The sequence below is a fragment of the Lemur catta genome, chromosome 24 (assembly GCF_020740605.2).
Source record: "Lemur catta isolate mLemCat1 chromosome 24, mLemCat1.pri, whole genome shotgun sequence".
NCBI classification, from domain to species: Eukaryota; Metazoa; Chordata; class Mammalia; order Primates; family Lemuridae; genus Lemur; species Lemur catta.
The window spans coordinates 16,159,268-16,166,786 of NC_059151.1; the positions used below are offsets into that span (position 1 = coordinate 16,159,268).

At 45.7% G+C, this 7,519-nt stretch overlaps 1 long non-coding RNA gene across 1 annotated transcript; it reads left to right on the forward strand.

Annotated features, from left to right (window-relative positions):
• The first annotated feature begins 258 nt into the window (after positions 1 to 258).
• LOC123627271 lies at positions 259 to 6,829 on the forward strand. The gene is made up of 2 exons (XR_006731229.1): positions 259 to 755; positions 5,139 to 6,829. It is a non-coding gene; the product is annotated as an uncharacterized LOC123627271 (long non-coding RNA).
• The last annotated feature ends 690 nt before the right edge of the window (positions 6,830 to 7,519 follow it).

Consider the following 7,519-nt stretch of genomic DNA (forward strand, 5'->3'; position numbering starts at 1 on the left):
CTCTGTGTGTGTCTGTGTCCATCTGTGTTCTGATTGCCTTTTCCTATTAGGACATCAGTCATATTGGATTAGGGCCCACCTTTGTGACCTCTTTCATATTAATTACCTCTTTAAGGATTCTATTCCCAAATAGAGTCACATTCTGAGATACCTGGGGTTAGGAGATACCTGCGGTTAGGACTTCAACATATGAATTTTGGGAATACACAATTTAGCAAATAACATCCTTCCTTCCTTCCTTTCTACTTCTCTCTCTCTCTCTCTCTCTCCGTCTCTTTCTTTCTTTTCTATGAAAAAGATAAGTTGAGCCCTGTACTTTCAGTAGGAATAAAGAGCAATGAATACATGGTCCTTGTCCTCAAGCAGAGTCTAGTCTCTTAAAGGGGACAGGCATGTAACCAAATAAGACCAAGCTCCCTTCAGAAGGAATCATCAGGCTCCTTTGGGGCTCTGTCAGAACTCTGTATACCAGGCTTCAGCTAAAGAACTCCCCACGTTGTTCTAGAATGCCCTGTCTAGCTTCCCATTTCAGGAAGAAATAGTGAACTTCTTAAGGACAGGGCCACTTCAGTCATCTCTGAATTTACAGAGCCCAGAATTGTGCCTAATACATAATAAATGATCAACAAGTACTGGTTGAATTGAACCTAAATAAAGTGATGTTGTATTTTTATTCTTGAAGGATTTCTTGCTATGGATGAACTTTTTCAAGACTTAAAAAAGGGACAAGCTTCCTGGTTAAAGTCATGTCAAAGGTGGGCAATTACATCATATTTTGCTTTCAAACTGATAAAAATATGGATTCATATCTAAAAGAAGCAATGTTTCTACAATATGGGAGGGACGACCTCAGAGTTTTCTTCTATTTAGAAATCTCGGCCGGGCGCGGTGGCTCACGCCTGTAATCCTACCACTCTGGGAGGCTGAGGCAGGTGGATCACTCAAGGTCAGGAGTTCAAGACCAGCCTGAGCAAGAGCGAGACCCCGTCTCTACTAAAAAAAATAGAAAGAAATTATCTGGCCTACTAAAAAATATATATAGAAAAAAATTAGCCGGGCATGGTGGCGCATGTCTGTAGTCCCAGCTACTCAGGAGGCTGAGGCAGGAGGATCGCTCGAGCCCAGGAGTCTGAGGTTGCTGTGAGCTAGGCTGACGCCACGGCACTCTAGCCCATGCAACAGAGCGAAACTCTGTTTCAAAAAAAAAAAAAAGAAAGAAAGAAAGAAATCTCTCAGGTCTTTTCCACTGCAATGAGTTATGTATCTAAAAATGATAAGTGCAATGACAAATTAATATTAGCTACCTTTTGACATGAACCAAAAATAAAAATAAGCCTTATGCTCTGTGAAAATGACCAAGAACTTAATCAGAATCTTACAACAACTTGAAAACATTTTGAGGAAATAAAAAAGTACAAAATTAGAAATGTCTGACTTAATTATTAAATAACTAAGCTTTAACAACTAATTTATAGCTTGAACAGTCGGGTCTAGTTTAAAGTTACTGGTGACAGTGTTTGTAACCGGCGGTTGCGTGGGATCGAGGGCACACTGTGATTGCCCGACACAGAGTCGCACTCTGTTTTTATTCAGAGACTGATGGTGATTTCCCCTCAGTCTCATCTCCGTCATCTGCCCAGGAGGCAGCTTCTGTGGGAGAATCCCGTGTGGCCGTCTGGGGCTACTTGCACCCCGTCGCGGCCCAGGTGGCGGAGCTGCAGCTGGCCCCACTGCACCGGCAGCCGGGCCTGGCGGATGGGCAGAAACTCGAGAGCCGGGCAGGCCACGCTCTGAAGCTCCTGCTTGGTCACCGCCTTTTCAGCAGTGTCCTGCCCTTCCTTTTCCATCTTTTCGGGGTCTTTGTAGAAGTAGAGACCAGATGTGACTTCCCACAGGGATGGGGGTAGCGACAGCCAATACATACCACCCCTGGGAAGGGAAAGGCTGGGGGTGGCCGTGCTGTTGGCAGGTGCAGCGCAGCCACTGCTGGAGGAGTGACGCTTGACCCGCTGGAACTAGAACTGTGATGTGACAAGATGTCATCAAAGTAGAACAACGACAACAACAATAATACCAGCAGGCACTTACATAGCAGTTGCTATAAGCCAGGCAGTGTTCCGCCACTTTTATATATGTGAACACACTGTACGTTATTTTTTGTTTAATATCACAAACACGTAATATGCAAAAGACTATTAACTCCTATGCATTTCTAGTGAGATGCCGTTTCCCATTAAGTCTCTTAACAGATGACCAAAAAAAATAAAAAACAAAAAAAAGCAAGCCTTACATTACGAGAGGCTATCAGGGACCACCCAGCAAACCTTTTTAAAAAGCTACTTATGCCATGTAATTGAGCTCATAGAATTTCCTTTTAAGTATCGAATATATTATGCGACCAAAATCCAAAGTGATTCTTATGAACAAACAGCACATAGCTAAACTGGAAAATTATTCTGGGACCTCACACTGTTACAAAGTTTTCCCTTCCACAGAAGCAGAATCTTCTTCCCCAGAACATCCTTCTTTATTCCTTATGAGATCTCTTAGTGCAGCTCAAAGCATGCTTGGTCCTCTGAGAAATGTCTGAGTAACACAGCAGTCATTTGTCTTGGGTAGTGGCTTTCTTCCTTGCTAAACCTAATCAGTTCTTTTAGCTCTTCTTTATGTGAGATGTGGATAATGCATACGTGCATATAAAAGATACATTTACAAAAATGTGTGCACCGTGTGGTTTAGCAGGGGATGCTCTCTGCATGGCTACGCGAGTACGTGATGCGTTGATAAATCATGCACACGAGTCCTTGTGGGGCGGGCCCTGGTCAGTGCAACGGGAACACACTGCGTAGCTGACCAGTGCAACACAAGCAGCCTGAACAGTACAGGCCTGAACCGCGTGGCTCCGCTTCTACACAGATTCTTCTCGATAAAACTTACCCTGACTGCACCTGCCTCTCCTGCCTCTTCTTCCACCTCCACCTCTTCCACAGTGAATATATTTTCTCTTCCTTATCATTTTCTTAGTAACATTTTTTTTTAGAAATGAGTTATTGCTCTGTTGCCCAGGCTGGAGTGCAGTGGCACAGTCGTAGCTCACTGTAACCTCCGAGCCCTGCGCTCAAGCGATCCTCCCGCCTCAGTCTCCTGAGTAGCTGGGACCACAGGTGCACAACACTGCACCAGGCTCTGACTTTCTTAATAATATTTTCTTTTCTCTAGCTTACTTTACTGTAAGAACACAGTACATAATGCATATAGCATACAAAATATGTGCTAATTGACTGTTTATGTCATTGGTTAGGCTTCCAGGCAACAGTAGGCTATTAGTAGTTAAATTCTGGGAGAGTCAAAAGTTATATGTGGACTTTCAACTGCATGGGGTCAGTACCCCCAACCCCCATGTTGTTCATGGGTCCACTGTACTGACACTGCCGGCCTCTCTTTTCCTTGGTGCGCAGTCAGCATGCATGTCAATTGCAGTTTTAGTTTCTTTCTTTCTTTCTTTTCTTTTCTTTTTTTTTTTTTTTTTTTTGGAGACAGAGTCTCAGTCTATCACCCTGGGTAAACTGCAGTGGCATCATCACAGCTCACTGCAACCTCAAAATCCTGGGCTCAACGATCCTCCTCTCTGAGCCTCCCAAGTAGCTGGGGACTACAGGCATGTGCCACCATGCCTGGATAATTTTTTCTATTTTGGGTAAAGATGGGGTCTCGAACTCCTGACCTCAAGTGATCCTCCCATCTGGGTCTCCCAGAGTGCTAGGATTACAGGCATGAGCTACTACTCCTGGCCTGTAGTTTTACTTTCTCCTAAGCGTATTTCGTTGCTTCAGTGTTTTTGTCTTTGGATCAAATTTATTTATTGTTTTGGTCAGAATTTATGGACAATCTGCAAAGCAGTAGCCATAGGAGGGATTGCCATGCTCGCATTAGTCAGGGTCCCAGGGAAAGAGATGATGCACTCAAAGGGGTCGCCGAAAATACTTAAGTTGACAGACTATCTAGAAAAGCCAGAACAGGATTAAGGAGACCAACAACCTGTAGCAAAACCCTGGAGATCAGCGACAAGCAGAGGCCCTTATCACCTCTAAGCCTGTTGGGGACCGAGAGACGGGGACACTTACCAGAACTCAGGGCTCTGGCTGTGGAGAGGGGCTGCCGACAGAACCAGAGGCTCCAGAGGGGGAGCGAATGTCTCTGAGAGAGTGCACAGGCAGGAAAGCTCAGCCTCTCTCCACCCTGCTACGGACCAAGCCCAGCGAAAAGCAGAGATCTCAGAAGATGACAGGGGAAGAGGCTGGTCTTCTGGGCCACATAACAGGGTTGGTGGGCTCTGGAGGGACAAAGGAAAAATCCAGCCCTACACAAAAGGCAGGAAGAGAACGACAGGTTCCCAGAAGGCAGGGACTATGCACACGGCACCTTTCCATGACCACGTCCAGTGTCTCGTGCAGGGCTTGACACATACGTGCTCAACCAGGGTCTTAATGAACCCGTGAATAGATTAGAAGTCAGATGCTCCTGAAATACAAGACATTGCAACTAATAGGAGAGTACTCATGAATTCTGGCTTTTTTAGACAACCAACATGCCACATATTACTATTATTTAAAACGTCCTCTTCTAAAACAATATCTTTCTTTTATTAATCAACAAATATTAAAGGAGAATCTGATAAGTCTGGCTTTTCGGATCGTCCCTAACCTGTGCATGGAGGAATTGTCTTCAGAAGGGAGTTTCTGATGTCCTTAAGCACCTAAAATTTTTATAAGTAAATAAAAGCGCAAAGCTGTCCTGAAGAGAGAACCAAGGCTGCAAGGCGCAGCAGCAGGAGGCGGACTACGGTTCAAACCCTCACTCCACAGCCGGTGTTTCCAGGGGTGGGTCACCCGCTCTCCGAGTGCCTCAGTTTCTTCACCCATTCAATAGAGTATCAACTGGCTTAAAAAATATACAAAATAAAATAAAAATAGGAGTAATAACAGTACTACCTCTTAGACACTCCTTTCTAGCAACTGTCCTACCTTCATCAAATGCCATCATATTGCACAGTGCATGTTCCGATCAGTCAGTAACTTCTATTGCTTCCGACAACTCAAAATCTCTTCCTTTAATCTGTCATTGTTTGTTCTCTCCAGCTGACCCCATGGCTTGGTTACTGGACTCTGCCTTACTGTCTAGCTCATACATTAATAAATGGGCACCTTAGCTCTGCTCTGCAGCTCTGGAGACCGTGCTTAGAGCAGGGCTGCCAGAGACGATGCAGACTTTCAAAATGTAAGTAAATACAGATGATGTTTAGATAAAATGCAAAGTAAAAAATTTGAATTTCAGACAGACAACCAATATTTTTTTAGTATAAGTATGTCACAAATATTGCACGACAACCCCAGATCGGAAGCCATCTTTCAAATCAACCTTGAGTTCTGAGGCGCTGAGAAGCACTGCTCAGCTCGTCCATTGTCACGTTGTCCCTCTTTCCCTGGGGCCTGAGCACTGTCAGGGGCGACCCTATCTCGCTCTGGGGAGGAGCGTGCGGTGTGGCGGGACGAGCTCAGGGAGTGGACAGCTGCCGGGCAGCCACGCGAGCCCAGGCAGCCCCAGCCAGTCCAGCAACCCAGCTCTTCTGGGAAGGAGGTTTAAACAAATACCCTCCACTGGGAAGAAAGAGATCACGGTGTCTGTGGGTTCTCAGTATTGGGTGTGTGTGTAAAGCTGTATGAAATCGTGTGAAGAGATTAAAATTTTAATGACCACCCTTTGCACTCTAAGGATCTATCAAAATTCCGCCTTGAGCTTCCTGAGAGAGAAACTTCCTTTCCCGTCTCGTTGATAAACCGACACGGGTTCTGTTTGCTTTGGAAATGTATGAAAAAAGGGCTGGCCTTTCAGTTCCTGGTTTGGTAAGGACTGTTGAGAATCTGGAAGTCCTTGGACAGGCTAATGAAATGGAATTCTGAAGACACTACCCGGAATCTTATCAAATTCAAAGTGAACTATAAATTTTTATCACTTTTTGAAACCCAAGTGCAAGCCCAACTAACCTGGAGGTAGAATTGGGCCTGTCCACCTGGATCGGGAATGGAGGCAGAGGCTGCAACGTGTCCCACGAGTCCGGTGGGGCAGATCCTGGCTGACGTACGAAGACTCATTGTTTTCATCTTCATTATCCGTAGAAATACGCCCCAACTGACTGCAGAAAGGTAATTGAACTGATCAGCAAATTCATATTAAATAAGGCATCTGGAGAAGATATTTTTGACACTCAAAGTTGTGTTTAAAGTTTTGGGTTCTAATTCTTGTCATCTTATTTATTACTGTTAACTCTGCAGATAATAATTTTACCAGTTTTATTTCAAAATGTAGTCCATCTTTTTTCTTTTAGAGCAATCGCTCTCACTCCCTCTCAACCATATACTTTTCCTCTGTGCTTACTTTCTGAATGTTAATATGAGTGGACTGTCCAGGTCAACATTCTGGAGGCAGCGGCTATGAACTGTCCTTCTACAGCCAGACGTTGTCCTGACCTCTGTCACATATTCACGTGATTAGTCCAAAAGCCTGTCTCCCCCTTCTCCTCCTACCTGCTCCCCCCACTGTGACCAGGGCAAAATCCCTACATTCTCTAGGTAAGCTGAATGCGTGCCCTCTATTTTTGTAAGAATATAAGACAAGTTTCTACTCTACATGGACGATTGTTTCATTGCATACCTTCAAATCCCCTGGCTCTGCTATTTCTAGCCTTCGGTTGAACTTGGAAAAAGTAACTTAACCTCTTATGTTTTCTCACCTTTCAAATGTAGAAAATAAAAATTATCTCTGAAGTTGTCTTGAGGCTTAAAGAGAATCATTTTAAACACTGCTGAGCACGTGCTAGAGGCTGTGACAGAGTCATGGTCTTCACTACGGAGCTGTGAGCACGTGGAGCTCTCAGGTCTAAGACTCACTCAGTCAGGGGCGCCCTGTCTCCCTCTGGGGAGGAGCGTGCGGGGCGGCGGGACGGGCTCAGGGAGCGGACAGCTGCCGGGCAGCCACGCGAGCCGAGGCCACGCTCGTCCAGGCAGCCCCAGCCAGTCACCGAGCAGGGCAGGGTACTCAGGCCTGGCTCCTCCTGCCCACCGTAGGGCTGCCTTGAAGGGCAGCTGGCTCTGGAGCTTCCCCTTGGATTGATAGAGTGTCCCGTATGTGTCACCACCTGCGGTCACCCTATCCAGACTACTGTCTCCCCTTTATCTTCCCCACACGTTACTCCCACCACGAGCCTTACATTCTCTTTACCCCATCTCGCTGTGTACTTCCTGGAGAACTGACACAGCGAGGACAAGTCCCCCATACACACCACGCTCAAATACAAGTTCACACAGTGATGGCGCCTGGTACACCTGGAAGGGAATAAAGATGGTAGGATTGGATCGGATTAATAGTTGACCCATGAACAACACAGGTCTGAACTGCAAGGAACCACTCACATGCAGATTTCCTTCCACCTCTGCCACCGCTGAGACAGCAAGATTCACCC